The sequence below is a fragment of the Macaca nemestrina genome, chromosome 18 (assembly GCF_043159975.1).
Source record: "Macaca nemestrina isolate mMacNem1 chromosome 18, mMacNem.hap1, whole genome shotgun sequence".
NCBI lineage: Eukaryota > Metazoa > Chordata > Mammalia > Primates > Cercopithecidae > Macaca > Macaca nemestrina.
This window is the reverse complement of record NC_092142.1, coordinates 81,562,244-81,585,413: the sequence shown is the minus strand read 5'-3', so window position 1 is coordinate 81,585,413 and position 23,170 is coordinate 81,562,244. Positions and strand designations below refer to the sequence as shown.

General features: G+C 42.7%; 1 protein-coding gene across 2 annotated transcripts in view; it reads right to left on the bottom strand.

Moving 5' to 3' along the window:
- Positions 1–23,170, bottom strand: part of LOC105496758 (cadherin 13) — a 1,175,273-nt gene that overhangs the window by 1,138,461 nt on the left and 13,642 nt on the right. The gene's annotated exons all lie outside the window — the stretch shown is intronic.

Here is a 23,170-nt window from a genome sequence, read left to right as displayed (position 1 = left end):
ACTGTGTAAAATGAGTGGAGGCGGCCGGGCACGGTGGCTCACGCCTGTAATCCCAGCACTTTCGGAGGCCGAGGTGGGTGGATCATCTGAGGTCGGGAGTTCAAGACCAGCCTGAACAACACGGAGAACCCCATCTCTACTAAAACTACAAAATTAGCTGGGCGTGGTAGCACGTGCCTGTAATCCCAGCTACTTGAGAGGCTAAGGCAGGAGAATCGCTTGAACCCAGAAGGCGGAGGTTGCGGTGAGCCGAGATCGCGCCATTGCACTCCAGCCAGCGCAACAAGAGCAAAACTCCGTCTCAAAACAAACAAACAAACAACCTAGTGGAGGCTAAGGGCTACTTCAGTAAGGGTATTTATTCAAGTCCACTGCAGCCTGCAATCCTCAGTCTCTGGCGATTAGGGCTATTTTGTTGTCCTGGTAGGGGGAGGCTGCCCCTCCCAGAGAGGAATCTTTCTGGCCTGCTACATGTAGGAAGAGACAAGTCAGCTAGCCCTTTCTGAAACTGCAATTTAGCCAATGTTTTTAACTCAAAATCATCAATGTACCAATTTGTCATATGCGGGGAAGGCATGTCCTTTGCTCTTTTAGTGGGTAAGGGCACCAGACACACAGGCATGCCCACACAAGCACACACCTCTACCACCTCACACCAGCCTGCAAGACATCTTCTCATTGAGCTTCTAAATGGCAGAGAAACCCTCCCAGATAGACACATACTGGTGGTTGTTTAAGTCTCTCAGGTGCTATTTGACATTTAAGCCCAGTGATTTTCTGCCCCATTCTATAGCAGAGGCTGTTATCGACTTAAAGATTAGTAGTGAGAGGTCCTAAGAATGATTATAAAGTGCATTTGTCCTCCTACCAGAAGAGAACATTCAGGACAAGCAGGGTATGCCTGGACAAGACCTGATAATGGTGGGGATGGATTTACTCCGAACCAGCCCCTTCCTTCTCCCAATAAGCCATCTGGTCAACCTCTCAGGTGGCACCATTAATCAGTCTCTGAAGAGGCAAGAGAAAACCCTCTGTTCATGTTTATCAATCATTTTCATCAGTTTTCATCATATAAATCTCTTTTTAATTACAACAGTAACACATGCTCATTGAAATATATTCAGACAGTACATATGTGAAGAAAATAAAAAGTAAATATCTACCCCTGCCTCCTCAAGGTAACTAATGCTGACGATTTGGTGTGCATCCTTTCTGTGTTTTTTGATTTCTTATCCAAAAAGTATGTGCCTGTGTATTGCATCTGTTTTTTAAGTAAAATTAATATCATAAGGTTTTGTAACTTGTTTACCTGGCAATACACAAGGGTGACCTTTCTGTGCCAGAATATCTGCATTTACTTCATTGACAATATGCAGATTACTCCATTCTATGGAAATACCACCATTTATTTGACCCAGTGGTGTCCAGCAAATCCCTCTGTGATGGCAGAGATGTCCTATATCTGCACATGAGAACCACTAGCCGCATGTGACAACTGAGCCCTTAAAATTCCTCTCCTATGATCAAGACACTGAATTTTCAATTTTCTTTAATTTGATTAAATGAAATTTAAACAATCACATGTAACTAGTGGCTACTATATTAGACAGTGCAGATTTAACAAGTCCCCTAATTACAGGACATACCTTAGTTGTTCCTAAATTGTTTCCATTAGAATACTCTGATGTGCATGTGCTAGCTCATTATTCCCTAATTGAGGTTTCCCCCAATACTCCGTGTTCTCTACGAAGTCAGGTTCCTACAATGTGCATTTATTTCTGATGGAATAAGAGACAGATGAGTTCATACATCTGTAAGCTAGCCTTAAGGCATGGAGCCTCCATATGCACCCAGCATCCATTCTCTTTGGAGTTGCACAGGCTCCCTGAAATAAACCAAGAGGCACGGATCTTCCAGAAGGTGTTAACGCTGATAGCCAGGCTTTCACCAAGGGAACACCTGTGCTGATTCCCCACTTGGGATGAGGGTCTGCTGGCTGCCTGGCATGAGAACGAGATGCCAGCAACCTCTTTACTCAGCACTCACAACAATGTCTCATTCATAGTATGTGTATTAAAGCAGGACAAGCAATATTTTAGTCTATTTCTTAATGTCTCTCAATTACCCATTCCTATCTGCTCCAGCCCAACCCCAGGAAAAGCATAAATAGGGTTTGGCTGTACTTCACATAATTAATCTGTGATCAGAGCTAATTTGTTTCAATGGACAGAGCGTGTGTCCTCAGGACTATCTCATTATAACATGGTGAGGGGAGAACTTGACGCCAACCTCATGAGGTCAGCATAAACAACAAGCTGTTTGCTGAATCGGGATGAAAAGAGGCAAAGGAAGCGGACAGCTGTATCCCTCCAGCATGAAACATCACACCGGCCCCTGGGCCACCATCACTCACTCAGTAGCCCCTTTCCTTCATGGACACCTGACCCGCTTTGAAGTGACCACTGCCGTGTCCCTGGGAGGGGAGAAGATAGTGGGTGTTTGGTTTGTTTTTATGACTTCTTCAATGAACTTAATAGATTTTTTTTAAAAAGAAACTTAATGAATGTTAAATTATAATCAGTTATATCCTTCAAAAGGCTCTTTACATCTTTGTTAACATCCACATATATTTTACTTTTATTGCCGGAACAAAATTGTAGCAGCGGCAACAGACGTCTAAATAAAACAACTGGGGGGAAAAAAAAAAAATCACCCGCGATGCTGAAAGCCCTACAAATCAAGCTGTTTTCATTTTTCTGTGCTCCCTTTCTGTCTTTGTTCATGTATATACATAATTTATATGTGAAGCTGCTCTAGGGTCTTTGGTCCCAGGTATGCAGCAAAAGGGCTTAAATATATCTCAAACTTCTGGAAGATTCCCTCCTGGGCCCAAGGTTGCCATCTTTCTTTCACTTCACCCCTGGCCTCGGACTGTTTCTGTTTTGCCAGGTCTTGCTCTGAATTTAATCCCTGTGCCTCTGTTAGATGGTTTCAGGATTGACTGACTTTCGCCAGCTGGTGCTCCCCCTTGGGTTTCCCCCACGCCCCAGCAGGCAGAGGAACGCCCATAGTGGGTGGTTTCAGCAGGTGGCCGTTATGATTGGTGGTTTCTCTGTCATATTTAGTTGGTAAATATTTTAAACACCACCCTTGACTTAACTCACATTTAAGACCCAATTTCCATGCTCCCCACGTATGATCATTTTACTCGCATCTGCCTGACCCATATTTATCTTCAGGTTCCTAATCTTACACAAACCAAGATACTCAATTTGTTGAGATTCCCTGGTTCCCGTGATTTCTGGGTCACATTTTCCCTCCCTCTCTTTTCTCAGCAGCTTCCTCTGAAACCCAAAAACTAAGCCAAACCATAGAATAAATGCAGTATTACTTGCTGCTTTTTAAAATTTATGTCATTTTCCCAATGCTGCTGTTGTAAGCCTCCAAATTAGCTCATTTCCATTTTCCAGTGAGCAGATATGCCTCAACTTCTGAAGTATTCCCCTAAAGCAGGGGTTCTCAGTGGGGAGTCACTTTCCCCCCTTCCCCCCTTCCCCTCCAGGAAACACTTGACAATGTCTGGAGACATTTTTGGATTTCACAGTGGGGGTGGGGATGGGGCTTCTAATGGCATCTAGTGAGTAGAGGCCAGGGATGCTTCTAGACATCCTGCCATGCACAGGATAGCCTCACCACAATCTTCCTGCCCAAAGTGGCCACCAACCCATGGTGGAGAAACCCTTCCCTACTATTTAACATTCAGAATTTCCTAGGTGTTTGTCATGACATTTTCACAAGCCTTCAAGCCCATCTTACCCCCACTGTATTCCAGTACCTTGCACAGTACCAGGACTGTGGGCAGGTTCCTGTAGATGTGGTATTATATTTTGGGGGGATTCTTTATGGGAAATTCCCAATAGGGTAGTTATGCTCATGCATATGGATTATACATGTTTGAGTATGTATTCTTTTCTGTTATTGATAGTTTTACATTGTTTCTTGTACCAATTTCCATTTGAGAATGGACTGCCTGCTGCCACTTTTAAGGACTGTGCCAAGGACATGCAGACAGTGTCTAGACTCAACCAGAGTCCTGTGCTTCTGTAGCCTTGCTCCTGCTATTCCCTTCTCAAAGGCAAGGCTGTCTTTCCAGGATTGTGATCTATACTTATTCATGTGTGTTTATGAGTTATGTATTTCTACCTTTGAGATAATTTCCACAATGCTGCTTGTGAGCATTCTAACCCTAGTGTTGAATGAAGGGAGAGAGGAATAGTGAGACTAGGGTCCAACAGAGAAGTTATGCTATCCAGATGCTAACTCAGGTGCTGCTAAATCTTTAAAGGAGTCAAATCAACTATTGGGAACCAGCAGCAACTGTGCACTGTTTCCTTCTGGCATTACTTTCTGTATAATGGGAAGCATATTTTCTGCCCCACATCCCTGGTGGCCTCCCTGCTCACAGCTTTTGTGAGCTAAGTCTGGGATGATGACCAGGAGGCGATTAGAGTCAGCACAAGACATAGAGTCAGCTTTGGGAACTATGATCAGAACAGTCTGAGAAAATCCACCCCCTTGAGAACCTTCTTTAGGGCTATTTTATCTGAATATCGAGTGTCTAACCAAAGAAAAGTTACAGAATCTTCTACACATACACACAAAGAGGGAAAAATGTATGTTTTCTTCTATATGCTTTCTTTTTAATCTACTGACTTTGTACCAGGCACCGAGAATACAAAGAGAAATAAAACACACTGAGCACACATTCAAATGGAGAGAGGTCATGGCAAGCCATCATGGCAGCCCCCGTGTGCTGAGTGGGTGCTAAGTTCTTTAGGTGTAATTTAACCCACACAACCACCCTTGGAGATCAGTGCTATTTGACCTAATTTTACAGATGTGAAAACTGAGGCGCAGAGAGATTAAATAACTTGCGCAAGTTCATACACCTAATAAGTAATAGAGGTGCAATTTATACCCAGGCAGCCTGACTCCAGTCTTAACCACTGAGCTACTATCTCTCTTGAGATAGGTATGAAGAAAAGTAAGTGTATTAAAATGTAACCATTATGGTATTTATCACAGGTATGCAAGGCTTCTTGAACATTTAACAATCAGTTAATGTTACACATCACATAAACGGGACAGAACAAAAATCACATGCACATATCAATAGATGCAGAAAAAGCACTTGGCAAAATCAATACTCATTCATAATAACTCTCAACAAACTAGTAATAGAGAGAAACTTCTTCAACTTAATAAAGAACAACTACAAAAAGCCTACAACTAACATCACATTTAATGGTAGGAAACTAACTTTCCTGGTAAGATCAGTAACAAAGCAAGGATGTGCCCTCTCACCATTGCTTTTCAACATCATCCTGGAAGTCCTAGCTAATGCAATAAGATAAGAAAAGAAAGTAAGAAACAAAACTTAGTTTGCAAATAAAATGATTATCTATGTAGCAAATCCAAAAAAAATTGACAAACTCCGAGAATAAGTAATTATGCCAAGATTACAAGTTACAAGGTTAATGTAAAAAAGCCAATCACTTTCCTATGTACCAGCAATGAATGAATGAAATTAGGAATTTAAAACACAATACCATTTACATTAGCCTCCCAAATTGGAATATTTACACATAAATCTAGCAAACTGTACATAAAAGAAATGTACAAAAAACAGCAGTCTCTCTTTCTCCAAGGTTTGCCTTCTATAGTTTTAGTCAACTGTGGTCAACCACAGTCTGAAAATACTAAATAGAAAAATTCCAAAAACAATTCATAAGTTTTAAATCACATGCTGTTCTGAGTTGCATGATGAAATCTTCTGTCATCCCACTCCATCCTGACGGGAATGTGAATTATGATTTTGTTCAGTGTATCCGTCCTGTATATGTTACCCATCATCTATTAGTCACTCAGTAACCATCTTGGTTATCAGACAGACAGATTACAAGAAAGAGAAAGGTGAGGGTAGTACAACAGATTTTGAGAGAGACAGAGACCACATGCATGTAACTTTTACTACAGCATATTGTCACAATTGTTCTATTATTGTTGTTTTTAATCTCTTACTGTGCCTCATTCATAAATTAAACTTTATCCCAGGTATGTACAGGAGAAAAATATAATGTAGCTAGGGTTTGGTACTATCCATAGTTTCAGGCATCCATTGGGTGTCTGGGAACTTATTCCCCATGAAAAGTGGGGAAACTACCATATATATACAAGATCTATATGAGGAAACACAAATGTTCATAGCAGCTTTATTTGTAATTACCAAAACTTAGAAGCAACCAAGATATCCTTAAGTAGGTCAATGGATAAACTGTGGTACATCCAGACAATGAAATATTATTCAGTGCTTAAAAAAAGGAGGTATCAAACCATAAGAAAACATGGAGGAACCTTCAATGTATGTTACCAAGTAAAGGAAGCTAATTTGAAAAGGCTACATACTATATTATTCCAATCATATGACATTCTAGAAAAGGCAAAGCTATGGAAACAGGACAAAGATCAGTAGATAGCCAGGGGTTAGGGAGAAGGGAGTGGATAGGTAAATAGGCAGAGTAAGTATTTTTAGGGCAGTGCAACTATTCTGTGTGATATCTTAATGGTGGATACATGACTTTACACATTTGTCAGTTATCCACCATAGACTGTACAGCACCAAGAGTGAACCCTAATGTAAACTATGAACTTTGAGTGATAATGATGTGTCAACGTGGGGTCATTGACCGTAACAAATGTACCATTCTAGCATGGGATGTTGATAGTAGGGCAAGGCTGTGCATTTGCGGGGGTAGAAGGTACTTGGGAAACTTCTGTACCTTCCACCAAATTTTGCTGTGAACTTAAACCTACTCTAAAAAATAAGGTCTACTTACTTTTTTAAAAAAATGCAACCAGGTGCCAACTTGTCTTCCTCTCTAACAACTCGCCTCATCACCATTATCAACACACTCACACACACACCCCATTCAAATGCAACCAGGCGCACTCCAGCCTCTCTCTCCAGCCACACTGAGCCAGCTGCCATTCTCTCTCTACCCTGTGCCTTTGAACCACTGATTTCTCTGCTTGAAGCCCCCCACCCCCATACTGCCAGCTTTGGTTTGACTATCTCCAACGTGATTTTCAGTCCCAGCTCAGATGTCATCTTTTCACTGGTAACTCTGTCTGAACCAGATGCTGTTTCTCTGTACTCCCAAATCAAAATCAGAGTTCCTTTTGCTAGACCAGCATTTGCTGCTTTGTACGATAACTCTCAGCTTAAGTTTGTCTTTCACACTGTCCTGTGACATACCAGTGGTTCAAGGGTCTGTCTGCGTGGTCCCAAACCTCATACAGATTCTCGCACATAGCCGGTGCCCACTAAAGGTTAGCTGAAATTTCAAGCACTTGAGTAATGAGCTATGACCCAAAGGCATTGCTTCCTATCTGGGTGACCTTGCCTACTCTCAGCCTCAGTTTCCCCATTGTTAAAATGGGAAATAATGATAATAAGGGCAATGCTTATTTCATTTGGTGGTTGTGAGGACTGAGTTAATATAGATGTAAAATTAGCGTATGTAAACAAGAAAAAAATAGCCTGTGGAGGAGGTAAGCTTCTGTAGGCTTCTTCTGAATTGCTTTGGCTTCCTCTGCTGCACATAAAAACAAATGATGTCACTGCCTTGCCCTTCCCCACCCCCACCCGTGGTTTTCCATCACTCTCAGCATCACACGCACACCCTCCCTGCAGCCTAATCTGCCTCCCTGATCTCATCTCCTACTCTTGGTCCAGACACTGCGGTAGCCTCAGTTTCCTGCTTTAGGACTTTGCACTTGCTTTTTGCTCTTCCTGGCATACTCTTTCCTCTTGAGACCCACGTGGCCATCTCGTCTACTTCAGGCAGATCTCGGTTGAAATGTCTCCTCTCCAGGGCACCTCTCCTCACCCCCAAACCCTATCATAAGGAGCATCTTCGTCGCACTCTACCCTTTTATGGTGCTTGATTGTCTGGCTGATTGATTGCAACACTTATTACGAATGAATTTTCTTTACTGTTTGCCTCTGCCACACTAAAACAAAAGCTCCATGAAGACAGGAGCCTGGTTGCACCCATTGCTGTTTTCCTGGTGCTTAGTGGGCATTCAGTAAATGTGTTGGGACAATGAATGAATGTATGAACAGATGAATCCCCTGATACAATGGGAAAGGCAGGGAAATTATCTTGGGTTTCTTTTGTACCCCATCCTCCAGTTCTGGAAGCTCACCTGTACCCCAGAGCCAAGAGAATGACTAAGACCATGAGATCTGGGACCACCAGCTCCACAGTTTATTTGCTAAGGCTGTGGGCCTCACCTACTTTGCCTGTATAGTGGATTTAGTCACTCCATCTACCTCAGTACTGTTGGGAGGGGTGAATGAACTGATATGAGGAAAGCCTTTAGCACAAGACTAGGCACATACCTTTGTTAGCTGCTTCACGTGGTTAATACTATATCCTGAGAAGCTGCTCTCATCCTTTCTGCACCCACCTCTTCTGAATATGAAGAAAAGAAATCCTTATTTAAATCCGTGGTTCCTGCGATGGTACAGCATTTGTATCTTTGCCCACGGCCCCTTCCCCTAAGGATGTCTGCCCCCAAATAAAGGTTGTCAAACATTTTAAATGGTATTAAATTGTACAGAAAATGGGAATGCCCAAAGCAGAGAGCCAGTCAATCAGGATTATTTGAGAGTTTCAAAAAGACAGAAGGAAGCCATTATTAGGTTTAAGAATATTGCATTCCCTCTCCCACACAGCCTTTATCTAAATCTTCATTTAATTGGCAGCCTTCAGCTCTGTCAGAATTGCATTCTGAGAACCAGGAGAAGTTTTCAAACATTCACGCAATGTTATATGCTTGACTCAAAACAACTCAAGGGGAAAGAACCATCTCTTCTGCAAGAGATTTGGGGATGCCCTAAAGCTGATGCTATAAGAGTTGGGAAACTGACCTGGAATAAGAAACCAAGACCACCATGTAAGTGTCAGCCACACATACTGTCCAGAGGTTTTAGCAGAGACACTTGGACCTGCTGTCTCCCCAGAATCTCTAGGCGACTCTCCGAAGGCAAGAATCGGTCCTTTCTCTATCTCTCAGGACCTCCCCCACTGGCTGGTGCAGTGTAGGCAAGAAATAGATGTTTTTGGAATGACTAATGAAAATTTTTGAGGCTTTATGTCATCAGGGGAATCCTCTCTTAGGCCCAAGTGTCTCTGTCTGAGTGATTCCAACCAGAAGCTGGGCTGGAAGAAACCTGATTTCTCCCTGTCCCTCCCCACAACCCCATACAGTTAATTAGCAAGTCTTATCTGCTGTGCTATATCTCATGATCTCTGTGGTATCTGTCCCCTCCTCTTCTCTCTCAGTGCCTTGAATGTGGTCTTCAGTCTTCTCCGGAACTATTGCAAAAGGCATCTGTCTTCCATCCTGCGCCCCCATGCAGGCACAAGCATGCTGATTGCTGGAAAACCCAGACTTGAGAGCGTCTGTCACTCTGATGCTGAAAAATCCCCCCTAGTTCCTGAGCCTCCAGGGTGAAATCCAAGTTTCTCAACATGACATGTATGACATCATGTTTCTTAACCAATCCACCCCCTCCCCGGCTGCTCCCTCCTACCCTGCAGCCCTGCACCCTGTAGCCCTTTGGCTCCAGCCCCATGAGCAATTCTCAGCTTCCTGCAAGCACGAACTGCCAGCTCCCTCCACTCTACGTCTTTTCTCCTGCTGCTGGGTTTGTGCAGGTACATCCAGTCCCATTTTACTCAGTGCCTAATTTCTGTTGGTCCTTCAGGGCCCAAGTCAAATATCTTCCCCAGAAAGCGTTCCTTGGTCCCCGTCTCTGTTCTCCTCCAAAGTTGGACTGGTCTCTCCTGTATGTTCCCAACACACCCGAGGCTGAGCATACTTTTATTTATTTTTTGTGTAAAATACACGAAGGCACTACAAAAAGGTGCAAAAGTCCAAGTATTCAGCTAATGTTTTCCATAGGATGCCACGTAACTGGCACTAAAATCAAGGAGAAACATTATCAGGTCCTCAGAAACCACCCACCCACCCCCTACCACCAACATGCCTTCTTCACAGACACTTGGAAAAACCGTTCAAAGGTATATTAACAAAATGGGTTTCCAAAGTGGTTGTACTCCCAAGCTCATTCACACTGAATGGACAATGTTTACTGCCTTGTCTATTTACCCTTCTGAATTAGAACATCCTGGGGTCAGGGACTACCTTTTGGCCACCTGTTTACCCCCAACTTCTACACAGTGCCAGCACATGAATGAAGGAATGAATGAATGAATGAATGAGCTAATGAAGGAGTGGGATGAAGAACATACACTGTCAGTTCGAGCAACCGTTTTGATTTTCTTCTGGTCTTTGTTAAATGTGCCTCTCTCATATGAAACCCACAGTTATGGAATGATTCTGGGATTCCCATCAGAACTCACAAAAGACCAGATGTCCACTAGAGATCGTCAGAGGAAAAATAAAAAGGCTTTAAAGGTCATTGGTTTTAAACAGAAAAAAAGAATTCTAGGTAAAGCAGGCCAGTTAAATTGGTTTGACAGCCAACCTCAGCAGCAGCAGCAGCAGCAGCTTCTAGTGTCTTTCTAGATTGGTTCATTTTCCAGGATCTGTGATTTTTAAATGAGGAGAAGGATCAAAGGTCAACCTCACTTCCTGGAGCAGAAGCTTAAGTATGGGCTGTAATCACATCACAGAGCAAACTTCAAACGCTGCTGGTGCAGTGACAGCAACCACCTGTCTATCTTCAAACCAGATGAATGGCTTTTCTGACGTGATGAATCAGGAAAGAAGATGTATAAAGAGCCATCGGTCCTTATTTAACCAAGCTCTTCTCATCTTGTCATGAACAAAAAGCACAAGGCACCATCCTGGCCCAGGTGAGAAACAGAACCTACTGAGAACTGCCAAGGACCTGCTATTTTCCTGTAACCTTTCAGAGCCCAGGGTTTCCACCACGACAGGATAGGATGACAAACCAATAATGATTTTCTGAAGCACAAGAATCTCCAGGGAAATGGAGATCCAACTCTACAATCTGATGTCCTCTTTTCAGAACCTAAATCTTGCCTGGGATGCTAGTGATGTTCACATGTTCCAAGAACTTTGCTTTGATAGCTGTGATAGGCAGAGAAAGGCAGCAACAATAGGTTTGCCTGGCAAGTTGTTTCTTTCAAAACGAGAAGTGAAACTAGTAGGCTTAAAGAAGATGAAAAGCTCCAACTTGTTCTGATTGGATGGAACTGCCTCTTCCTGAATTCTCAGTCATGTCTAATCTTCCCTCCTGCTTTTCCCTGGACTGACCTAGCAGCCTATCCAACTTTTAATGTCAATAGCCCGTCCTAAATCCCAAGGTCCAAGACCATAATCACCCTCTTGTTGTCCCACTGGAAAAGTCACTTGTCATTGTTTCTCCTATTGAAGGCACTGCTGTAAGAAATGCTTATAGCAGGGAAAACCTGGAGGGTAGAATGAGAAGGTACAAGCCCCAGCTATACTTCCTACAACTGCCTGAATGGCTTTGTTCCAATGGCATATCTACCCTCTCTGAGCCTCAATCTCCCCATTGTAAAGTGGAAAAACACCAGCTCCCTAACAGGGTTATTACAAGTGTTGAGACAATGCACAGTAAGTGCTTTTCTAAGGACCTGGCCAGAGGAATTTAAGAAGATATACCACCCATATACTCTCTCAATAAAATCAAAGTAATATGGAGTTAGAAGACCTGGATTCAAATCCAGTTCTGGGTTCAAACCCTAGTTCTGCCAATTGTTTAACGAAGAAGACAAGTTCCTGAGATTCACTTTTCTTAACTGCACAATGTCTTTCCCAGGCTCCTGATGGTTGGGTGAAGATCAATGAAGAAGGTATATGTGTGTGTGCCCTATAGGCTGTAGACTTCTCAGTTATAAAATGAAGTTAATCATATTCAGAAGCTTGAATTAGACATCACATGTGAAAGTACTTAGCTGGGTGCCTGATATGTAGATAGTCCTCAATAAAAGTTATTTCTTAATTGTTAGAATGTCATTACATTAATAATTACTAGAGCACAAATAGTGATGGTTGTTTATAGTCTCGCCACCCACTAAAATTAGATAAATTTCTATTTCAGGAGGGACAATTTCAAACTGATAGTGTTTCTCTCACGGTTCTCCTGCCAGCAAAGGAAGGAGTCTAAAGAGGGTACCCTTTTCTCCCCCAAAAACCACGTGACAGGTAAAGATCAGCTGCCAGATAAGATTAACACGGAAAGAGAAAACTCATTCTAGCCCAGCAAATTTCAAACCTCAACTTCACGTGTCTCTCCTGTTTATTGTTCTAACTTTTCAACTTAAAATATTTACTGCCCTACCCCACCAGGCTTACAACCAAACTTAGAGAGTACCTCTGCTGCCAGGTTCACCAGATTGATTTTTACACTACGCAAAATCAATCCTGGATGTGCAATTTCTCCAGTGGCTCAGCCTCAGAGAGAATGCTTCTTTGGCAGGTTTCATGATCACCAAGAGCAGGAGGGAGCAGGTTGAGCACAGATGCAGTTTTCTGGAAACCAAGGTTAGAGAGGTAGGGGATGTGGGAGGAGAGCCAACCAAAGAAAGGTATTAGTTGAACCTCCTCATCCCAACAGTGGAACATTTTGGGGTCCAGCAAATCCTGAGCCCAAATAGAATAGCACAGGGGTTGCACTCAGAAAGTCTAAGTGGTTGGGTTAATAAGGCTTTCAGGATTTCTCATGCCATGTCTGTGGTGTGCAGGCTTCTCCAAGCATCAATTATATGAGCATAAAACTCTCTGGAATAGAGAAAGGGCACTGAGTTCACCGAGCTTGCTGGGATCTGATGGATCTCATCTGCCTCCTCCAGGTCCTCCAAGTCCTCACTACCTTGCTCCTCAGCCACTCTCCAGTGCTTCCTAAACTCCTTCTAACTTTGCTTAATTGAACAGCCTCTGTTTATTAACTCTTTTGTCAAAAAGTAGAAAAAAAAATGCAACCTCACGTACCTCATTTATTACAATTGCTGAAGGTTAGTTTCCACTAACAAAGCCATGCATCCTATTTTACACAAAATTTATTTCTCCCTGAAAGATAGGAGAGCTAACTACTTGCTGGGGGAGCAATGCTGAGGCTCCGAGTGTACTTTCTCAGGGAACATTCTTTAAGTGACTAAGTCAGTTTCTTAACCTATAGCTTTGGGCTGTTGCCCAGGAAATGGTCTTTGTTGTGATGACCAAGGCAACAGGATCCCTACACAGTTTCAATTTACAGCACACCAGGCACTGTCTTAAGCATGTTACATGCTTCAATTACTCCTCTCAAGAACCCCAGGAGATAGGGCTTATTACTATTTTCCCATTCAACAGATGAGGGGTCAGAAGCAAAGAGAGTTATGGAGTTTGCTCAAGGTTACAGGGCAGCAGAGTTGAGACTCAAACCCAGGCAGTCTGGTGTCCTTGTTCTTAGCCAATAATTTCTTTCCTTGCCCTTCTTCCATGTCTTCTTACCCTCCTCTCCCCTCCCCATCCCTTTTCTCTCTTACATCCCCGCTCCTTCCTATTGTTGGATCTCTTCCTTAGGTTCACATCTGGTTTTAAGCTCATATATGCCATGCTCTGACCAGCAATTTCATAGGTTCCCCAACATGTCCTAGCCCCTCAGTTCCCTACACTGCTTAAGCCCACTTCCCATTATTTAACTGGAAAGACCTTCTCAAAGAGGACCAGTGACTGGTCCTTCTTCTTGTTTAATTTAGTGCTTTCTCTGTTCCCTTCCTTCTTCACTGCCTAAGACTATCTGTCACCTTCTTCTTGAAATGCCCTATTTTCTACTGTAACATTACAATTCAGCAGATTTCTTCCCCCTCATGTAGTTATCAATGTATCCATCCATCATCCATCCATCCACCCACCCATCATCCATCCTTCTATCTAGCCAGTTCATTTAACAATAATCTGAGTTCAGACCCTCTGTGACCTTGGACAAGTGGCTTTATTTCCCTATTCTTCTATTATTTCATTTGTACAGTAGGAATATTAAAAGCATAGCATATAGGATTGCTGTTAGGTTTAAACAAGCAACAGATGTAAAGAAACCCAGTGCGTGCTCGCTTGCTCTCTATTTATATTAGTTCCATTGCTTATTTTCTTCCATTCAATACGCTTTAAAATGTTGGAATCATTTCTGGTGTTTTTCTCTTTCTTCCCCATCATCTCATTCATGATCAGGCCTCTAAAAGTGGCTCTTTCTTTTCCATACTCCCAATGACTCAAACAAGCTTTCAGGCTGGACTTCTTGCCTTGGGTTTTTCCTGATTCAATCCATCTTCCACACTGCTCCCCAGATTAATGTTTCTGAAATACCATTTTCCATTATGTTATTCCCTTCTTTAAAACCTTCACTGGGTCTCCACCACCTATTTTTTAGAAGTTTTTTCTTCTTGCACTTTTTCAAGTTTCTTGTATTTTTCATTATAAATGTAATGCAAGTATATCAATGGAGCTGCGTAAACCAGAGGGAAAAAACAACTCTGAATCCCACGGCATGAACAAAATTGCAGTTAGGATTTTGATAAATTCCTTTCAGATTGCACCCCTCTTTTTCTATATTTAGAGGCTTGTTTTGCTTTGTAGGAATCCTTCTGTACACACAATCTCCTGTTTAGTATTCATTTCTCATTCATATGATTTTTCCATGCCATTATCATCTTTATAACCATCCTCTTTAATGGTTATGTAATATTCTATTGAGCTGCCTAACCAGTTTTCATTTTCTGGAAATCTAGCCTATTTGCAGAGCATTTAGGAGAGTCAGGCGTGTGGCAACTACTTCGTAAGTGTTGGCTATTATTACTATTTCACATACAAGGCATAAAACATATACAGTATGCATATATCATTTAATAAATGCATTTGTGTACATCTTTTCCTGTATTTACCTCTGTTTAACTTCTCAGACGTATATTACTGCCCCAAAGTGCATGACTATTTCTATGCCTTTAGATACCGTATCAGTCCATTTTCATACTGCTATGAAGAAATACCCAAGACTGGGTAACTTATAAAGAAAAAGGTTTAATGGACTCAACAGTTCCACTCGGCTGAGGAGACCTCACAATCACAGTGGAAGGTGAAGGAGGAACAAAGGCATGTCTTACATGGCAGCAGGCAAGAGAGTATGCAGGGGAACTACCCGTTATGAAACCATCAGATCTTGTGAGACTTACTCTCACGAGAACGGCACAGGGAAAACCCACCCCGAAGATTCAGTTATCTCCCACAGGGTCTTTTCCATGACACATGGGGACTACGGGAGCTATAATTCAAGATGAGATTTGGGCAGGGACAAAGACAAACCGCATCAGATACTAACCACAGTAGACACTGACAGCTCACCACCCAACCCCAAGATCCTGTCTCTTCTGGCTTTTCCATCACAGGGCTGGCTCAACTTCCAACTGCAAATACCTACACCTCTTTACTGACTACTTTCTCTGAGGCTGGAGTAGTCCAGTAGTCTCAAAATCAATGCCAGCTAGGGCAGCTTTGAATCAATGCCCACCAGATTTGTGGCATAAAGTCTGGAGCTCCCATGACCCTCAGGTGGGATGGCTCAGAAGCAGATATTCCACACTGACTCCCAAAGGTTCCCAGGGGACTTAAGCTCCAGACACCCACAGCAGTACCTGGCTGAGTAACAGACCCTTCGTGTGTTTCCCTTTCCTTCCTTGCCTCACTTTACCACTCCTCTACACTTCCCCTTGGACCAGCTCCCAAGTGAATTTGTTGCCCTCAAATCCTCCTCACAGAACCTGCTTTTGAGGAAACTCAAACTGAGACTGTGACACTGACAGCCAAGTTGCTCACAACCATGATCTGTTAAGTCTTGTCTGTTCATTTCCTTGTCTACATAAACACATCCATCGTCTATCTTCTGAGGCCATATTCTTTGCTGGATCAAGTGTTTACAAGGTTCTCTGGAATCCCCATCCCAGTCATATCATTGCCTACATTTCATAGATCTGGTAACTGAGGCACGGGGGTTAAGCAGCTTGCCCATGGCCACACAGCCCTACAGTGACAGAGCTGGGCTTCAAACTGTAACCTTCCCTGGAGACCTGGGCTCTTGACTGTCATGGTGTACTGCAAGGCACTGCCCCACAGCAATAGTAAAATCCTTTGGCTAAAATAATACTGATGCTATTAATAACTGTCATCATTGTAGCTCTGATTCAATTTCACATTGCCTTCACATTCATAGTCACCCATAAACAGCCTCCTCCTTACCCCCTGAACGTGCTTTGAGTATTTCTGCTTCATCTGGACTCATGCTTCCCTTGAGCTTAGAACATCATCCTTCCTGTCTCTGGCTTAATTGTAATCCTCCCTTTATCATCTTGATCATTGCTTTCTCCTTCCTTTGCCCATGCCTGCTACTGGCATACCTAACTCTTTCTCTGACTCAGTTTTCTCATCTGTAGATGGAGATGATGATAAGATGCACCTCACAGAGTTGAATGAAAGCATCTATCACAATCCACACTGCATGGAAGACAGGTAAGAAATGGCTTCTATCCATATTACAACCTTGGCCTCCTGTGACCTCTCCTCCCATCACTTCCCATTTCTTTGCCCCACTTTTCACAGACCATGCAGCACCAGTAAATTAAAAGTCATGTACTTAGGCCGGGCACGGTGGCTCATGCCTGTAATCCTAGCACTTTGGGAGGTTGAGATGAGCAGATCACTTGAGGTCAGGAGTTCAAAATCAGCCTGGCCAACATGGTCAAACCCCATCTCTACTAAAAATCAAAAAAAATAGCGGGGTATGGTGGCGGGCGCCTGTAATCCTGGCTTCTTGGGAGGCTGAGGCACGAGAATTGCTTGAACTCTGCAGGTGGAGGTTGCAGTGAGCCAAGATTGTGCCACCACTGCACTCCAGCCTGGGTGAAAGAGCGAGACTCTGTCTAAAAAAAAAATATATATATATATAATATATATATATAAATATATTTTTATAATATATAATAAATTTTAAATATATATATGTTTTTAAATATATATATTTAAAAAAATTTTTATATATATATATAAATGTGCTTAAAGCACCAGAAAAATTATTCAAAGCTTGCAAACAAGGCCCAAATAGTTGGTGGCACTTCCTTTGGTTATCAGTCAGGGACCACCTGAAGTTGTCTAGGAGTGTTCATCTTAGTTCATCTCATTGTTTGCTCTTGAAGATCCCAGACAACGTGAAGTCACCGCTTAAATGGTCAACTTTTGTCCAGTTGAGATGCAAATACTTTTTGTCTAGTAGAACAGAAACATTAACCAGTTTTTATCTAACTCAGCAATCTCATCTTCACACTTCTTTGCTAAATTCCTCACGAATACCTTAGCTTCTTAAACGCCCTTTGAAATAATCATGGCATCTTACTGATTTCTTCATAAATTAATGAGTTAAAGTGTATATTTACCCAAGAGTCTTGGTTTTACGTTTTGAAAAATTATGCATGAATACTGGCTTGCTGTATCTTTTCACAGACCCAGCTTCAGATTCTAGCCTCCTAGTAATAACGCATAAGGTAAGGATAAAAATCCCTGTGTGTGCTGGGTGAGTATGCAGCTACGCATATGGATCAGGGTTTTTCAACTCAGCACTACTGTATTTGGGTCAGGATAACTTTTTGTGGTGGGAGCTGCACTGTTCATTGTAGGATGTTGAACAGCATCTCTGAGCTCTGCCCACTAGATGCCCACTCCCCTCCCCAGGTTGTGACAAACAAGCATGTCTGTAGATATTGCAAACTGTCCCCTGAGGGTTACAACCCCCCTTGCCCCAACAGTTGACAGCCAACAGTTTAGACTACACTTTATAAACAAGCAACATGGACAGATGTCAGAAGGATCAGCAAATATTCATAGTGACACTCAAAGAATTATTCTGGATGGAGTTGAAAACCCAATGGAATGTGCAAATACAGATTTCTGAGCCTGCCCCCAGAGATGCTCATTCTGTAGGTTCAGAGGGCAGGATTTGCAGTCCTAACAGGCTCCCAGTTGGTCCTGGAGCTGGGTGAAGGGTCCCATTGAAGCCCATACTCTGAGATCTGGCATCCTAGCACCTTGTTTTCGGAAGTGTGTCCTGTGAATTAGTGCCCGAGACCCACTATGTACAAGAGTTTCCTTATCCTCAGGGGTTTGGGAAGAGCCCTCTGAAACTGAAACACACACTGCAATCTCAGAGACTTTCATTTGGGAAAAAACAAAACTCACTTCTCTCAGTTACTCCAGAGTTTTCCAAAATATTAGTTTATACAACTAATTTTTTGATTCAACTAATTTGTTTTCCCCAGAACCCATATTAACCTCCTATGGAACCAGTATCTCTTCAGCACACATTTTGCAAAATGCTGTGCTGAAAAACTGACCAGGGAGGACTGAATCAGACACTCTCGTGGCTTTGCGTTGATCTCCTGTTGCTACCTGGGAAGGCTTTAAGAATCAGAGGGAGCCCAGCAGACTTCTGTCACCCGGGAGCTGGCTACCTGGGAGCCCAGGTCTCAGCCAGAGCCAGTTCAAGTACTGACTTCTGCCCCAGCCCAAAGCTTGGTTGCTTCTACAGACTGGAGACCTATGAAGACACGTACAGCCCCTCAGCTTTGCCTCCATAAAGCATCCCCTTCCAGCACCACAAACCAGTTCTCTGGGGACCAGGTCTAGGCTGCTTTCCTTGGTTCACTGTGCACGGCTAATGGCTTTGTCACTCAGCGTTTTAAACATGACAAAGGATAGAAATCATCAACCCATAAGTGAGGGCAGAGAGTACATTCCATGGTTAGGGGACCTGAGAATCAAAGGAACTCCATAGGGGGGTGATGGAGGGCACTGAGGGAGACACAGAAGGCAGGGGTGGGAGCAGTTCAGGGGGCCTTGATTTGCAGAGTGATGAGCACTGGATGTAAGAAGTGAGAGCTCCTTTCCCAGCCTTAGACCTTAGATTGACTTCTCATTACTAGGCTATTGAATTCTTCAGCCGCACCAGCCAAGGGATGCCAAACATTCATGTTAATTTGGGTAAATCCTAAATCCTTCCAGCAATCTGCTATCAACTTGAGTACAATGACAATTAGCATATCAATTAGATTTCTCTCCTCTCTCTCTCTCTGCCCCCACCCCACCTCCATGCCACTCCCATCCTAAACCACTTACTACTTTTAAAATTCAGCCAAGCCTGTAATGTCAGCTACTCCTGGAGGATCACTTGAAGCCAGGAGTTCAAGACCAGCATGGGCAACATAGCAAGACCCTGTCTTTAAAAAAAAATTTGTTTTTTTAATTAACTGGGCCTGGTGGTCCATGCCTGTAGTCCCACTTAGCTATTTTGAGAACTGAGGCAAGGGTGTTGACTGAACTCAGGTGATTGAGGCTGCAGTTAGCTATGGTTGCACCACTATACTCCAGCCTGGGCAAGAGAGAAAGACACTGTCTCCAAAGAAAAGTCAATAACACTAACACATCTCCTTTTCTTCAGTCTCTGAGAGCTTTGCAGCCAGAACTCTACACCAGGGTGGGTTACTATGGGAATAATAACCAGTGAGACAAAAGATGGTTCTTAATTCACTTTACAAATCAGCAGAACAAAAGAGAAGAACCATTGCTTTATTTCCAATAGGCCAAGGTGACCTCCAACTCCAAATAACACAGGTTGCTTTTAATGAATGAAACACATGTAGGAACCAGTATAGCCAGAAAGAATTAGACTCAGACATCCTGGGTCTTAATCCTGGCACTACCACTTGCCAGTCCCAAGTTTCTCAACATCTTTCTGCCTCCGCTTTCTGATCTCAGTAGGCTGGACAATGGGGATCTTTTGAGGAGTCGCTGTGTTAATATAAGTAAAGCAAGTAGAATGTCACCAGCAGCAGGTGGTGAACAACTGTAAGACAGGTTGTGTGTGCTCATGAACAAACAGGAGCCCTGAGGATGACCTGCCCAAGGTTTGCTTGTTTTTCTGTTCAATACCAGTTTTACTGAGACATATTTAGCATACTATAAAGCTCACCCGGTTAAGATATATGATTCCCTGGTTTTAGGTATATTTACAGAGAGTTACGTAATCACCAACACTATCTAGCTCTAGAGCATGTTCATCTTCCCCAAAGCAATTCTATACCCATTAGTGGTGACTCCCCATTTCCTCCTGCCCCAGCCCTAGACAGCTTCTAATCTGCTTTGTGTCTCTATGGATTTGAGTTTTCTGGACAGTTTGTTCCATTTCATGGAATCATACAACATGTGGCCTTGTGTGTCTGGAACTGTCTTGAGTTTGAATCTCAGCCCTAGAGTCCTAAAGCTTTATTAGGTTCTTTCACTAAGTTGTCCTGAAGTTTCCCCATCTATGAAGTGGGATTAAAACTATAGTAGATATCCTACAGAGTCATTATGAGGATTAAATGTGCTGATTTATACATCTAAAGTACTCACACCAGGCCTGGTTCAAAATCAGCGCCACACTGATACCAGCTACTATTACTGCCACTGCTACTATTATTATTCCTCAGTTCCCCCGTCCCAAAGCATCTGACTGGTAGTGGGAATCCACAGATAAATGGAACAAACAGAGAGAAGAGGTCTTGCCTTACTTAATGCACAGTCTGATGGAGACCGTACGATTAGGAATCTGGCTTAAATGAATACAGTGAAGTCTCATCATATGCACATTTAACTAATGGAAAGCCAGCTCTTCCACCAAAAAGAGAGAGAAAAAGAACAATGTAAATACTGCAATTAAATGCTATAAAATTATATCTTGCATATATTCTTTATTATGCTGTGTACATTACTGCATGCATTATACATTGTTCCCTATTGATTACAATATGGGGATGCATACACTAAACCATGCCCACTGCACACTTTAATGGGTAACTTAAAAGATTTCAAGGTTAATGACAACTGTGTTTGCCTTAAACCCTGACCTTATAGTCTAACCTCTGAGTTAAATGCAACTCTATTGTGTGTCAACAACAATAGCAATTCAGAATGTTTCCAGACGAATTAAATCAGCCAACAAGCTGTCCACTGAGTTAGGTGTTAGGCTGCAATGGGTCCCGACTCATCAACACCCATTTGCCAAGCACCATTTTTTTTTTTTTTTTTTTTGCCCTCCATGAGCTGTTAGCTTCATTTCAAAAATAAACCACATAGGGGTGTCATAAAGGAGTTGGTGAATGGAAGAACTGGGTTTGGGAAGTAGATGGAAATAATCTCTCACCCTCCAGCCAACAGGGAAGGCAAGTGCCATGACCTCTCCCTGTCGCTGTCGACACCCTTGCCTGCTTTCTCATTCTTCCTGGCACTCATCACCCTCCTGCAGACATCACATACCTAGCTGTTCATTTTTTTATTGTCTCTCCCCCAGCCATTACATAAGCTCACAAGGGCAGGGGCTTGGCCTGTCTTACTCATTTCTGTATTTCCAGTGCCTAGAAAAGTGTTGAGCAGTCAGTCAGTGCTGAGTAATATTTGTTGATAAATGACTTAATGCGTGAATGAGGGTAACTGTTTAGACAGCCTCCACTTTTCTCCCATCTCCTGTCCCTAAAACATCCATAGTTCATTCCTTTGACCTCAACTGGCTTATTTACTCAATGTTGAAAAGTATTGAGAATGTATCACATGTCAAAGATGAGGCCCTAAGGTAGCATTCTAGGGCTTTGGCATACTGGTACCATCTAGTGGGAAAGAGAATATCTGCAGGTGGGTGCTTAACCAAATTCAGAAGGTTTTAAAAACTACCGCTACCATAACTCTTTCTGTTACCCATTAGCTCTACTGAGGAAGTTTCCATTAATGCATAATGGTGGCAAGAGAAATCTCGTATATTCACGCCCTACCCAGGGCATATACGGACAGTCCAACAACTTGCCATACGTTTCCATTTTTCCTGCTATGATGCTTCCCAAGTCATGGCTGCTCCCCATGACAGCAAAGACTCAGCAGGGAAGCACAGATAAGTTAATGATGGCAGGGGTCACTCCTGCCCAGCAGAAGATAAGGGCAGGTGAATACACCCCCAGCCAACTATTCTGCAGAGGGGTCATTATGAAATGAGCTTTACACAGTGCTTTTGTAGAGACCCAGCAGCAATGAGTCAGTTTCCCATGACTGTGACCAGCTCAATGACACATTCACTGTTGGCTTGCTGGCTTTCCTTCTTCTTGGTCTCACTCTCCCAACTCGCTCACTTATGGGCCTTGAGATCATTTCCCAACTTAGCCCCCTGAACCCAATTCTGTGTCTCTATTTCTTTAGAGGAATTCAATCCAAGAGAGTGTTTAACCCCGAGATACTTTTGGGTAGCAAGAGTGCCTTAAAAATTGTAGTCCAGATAATTATTACAAAGCTAAATTATTCCTGTGTTAGAGCTAGTCTGAGAATTATGTTCCATAGTTGAATACCAACATCTTTACCTTGATACAAGTTAATGTGAATAATCTCATGATACGTGACCCTAAAGAAGTACTATGATTTTCATGGCAACTAAGGCCAAAGAGAATGCCTGGTCCCCTTTGCTGGCCTCTGCCCTATCCCTGTCTAAACAAGCTTGACCAGCTGGTAAGGGAGCTACTGGTTTAGATTAGTGGTTGGCAAACAGCAGTCTGAGGGCCAAATCTAGCTCTGCTTGTGTTTGTAAATAACATTTTATTGCCCTGCCCATTCGTTTACATATTGACTGTGGCTGCTTTAATGCTACACTGATAGAATTGAATAGTTGCAAGAGAAACCAGCTAGATATCTCATTACAGAAAAAGGATACCTACCGTGGTTTATACCATTGGTTGCCATGTTTATAAATTCCCAACAGTAAAATTTGAACACAAACAAATTTGAACAAAAAAAACACACAAACTTGTAGAGAGTTGACAAAAGTTGACCAACAACACTTTATCAGTAAGGACAAAAACGCCATCTAGGTATTACTAACTTCATTTCACAAATGGTAGCACATTTCATCTCTACACCATAGAAAGGCCATTCCATCAGAACAAAGAATCCTCTATCCCAAGAGAGGGTGGTGGACAAGCTCAGAACAACTCTG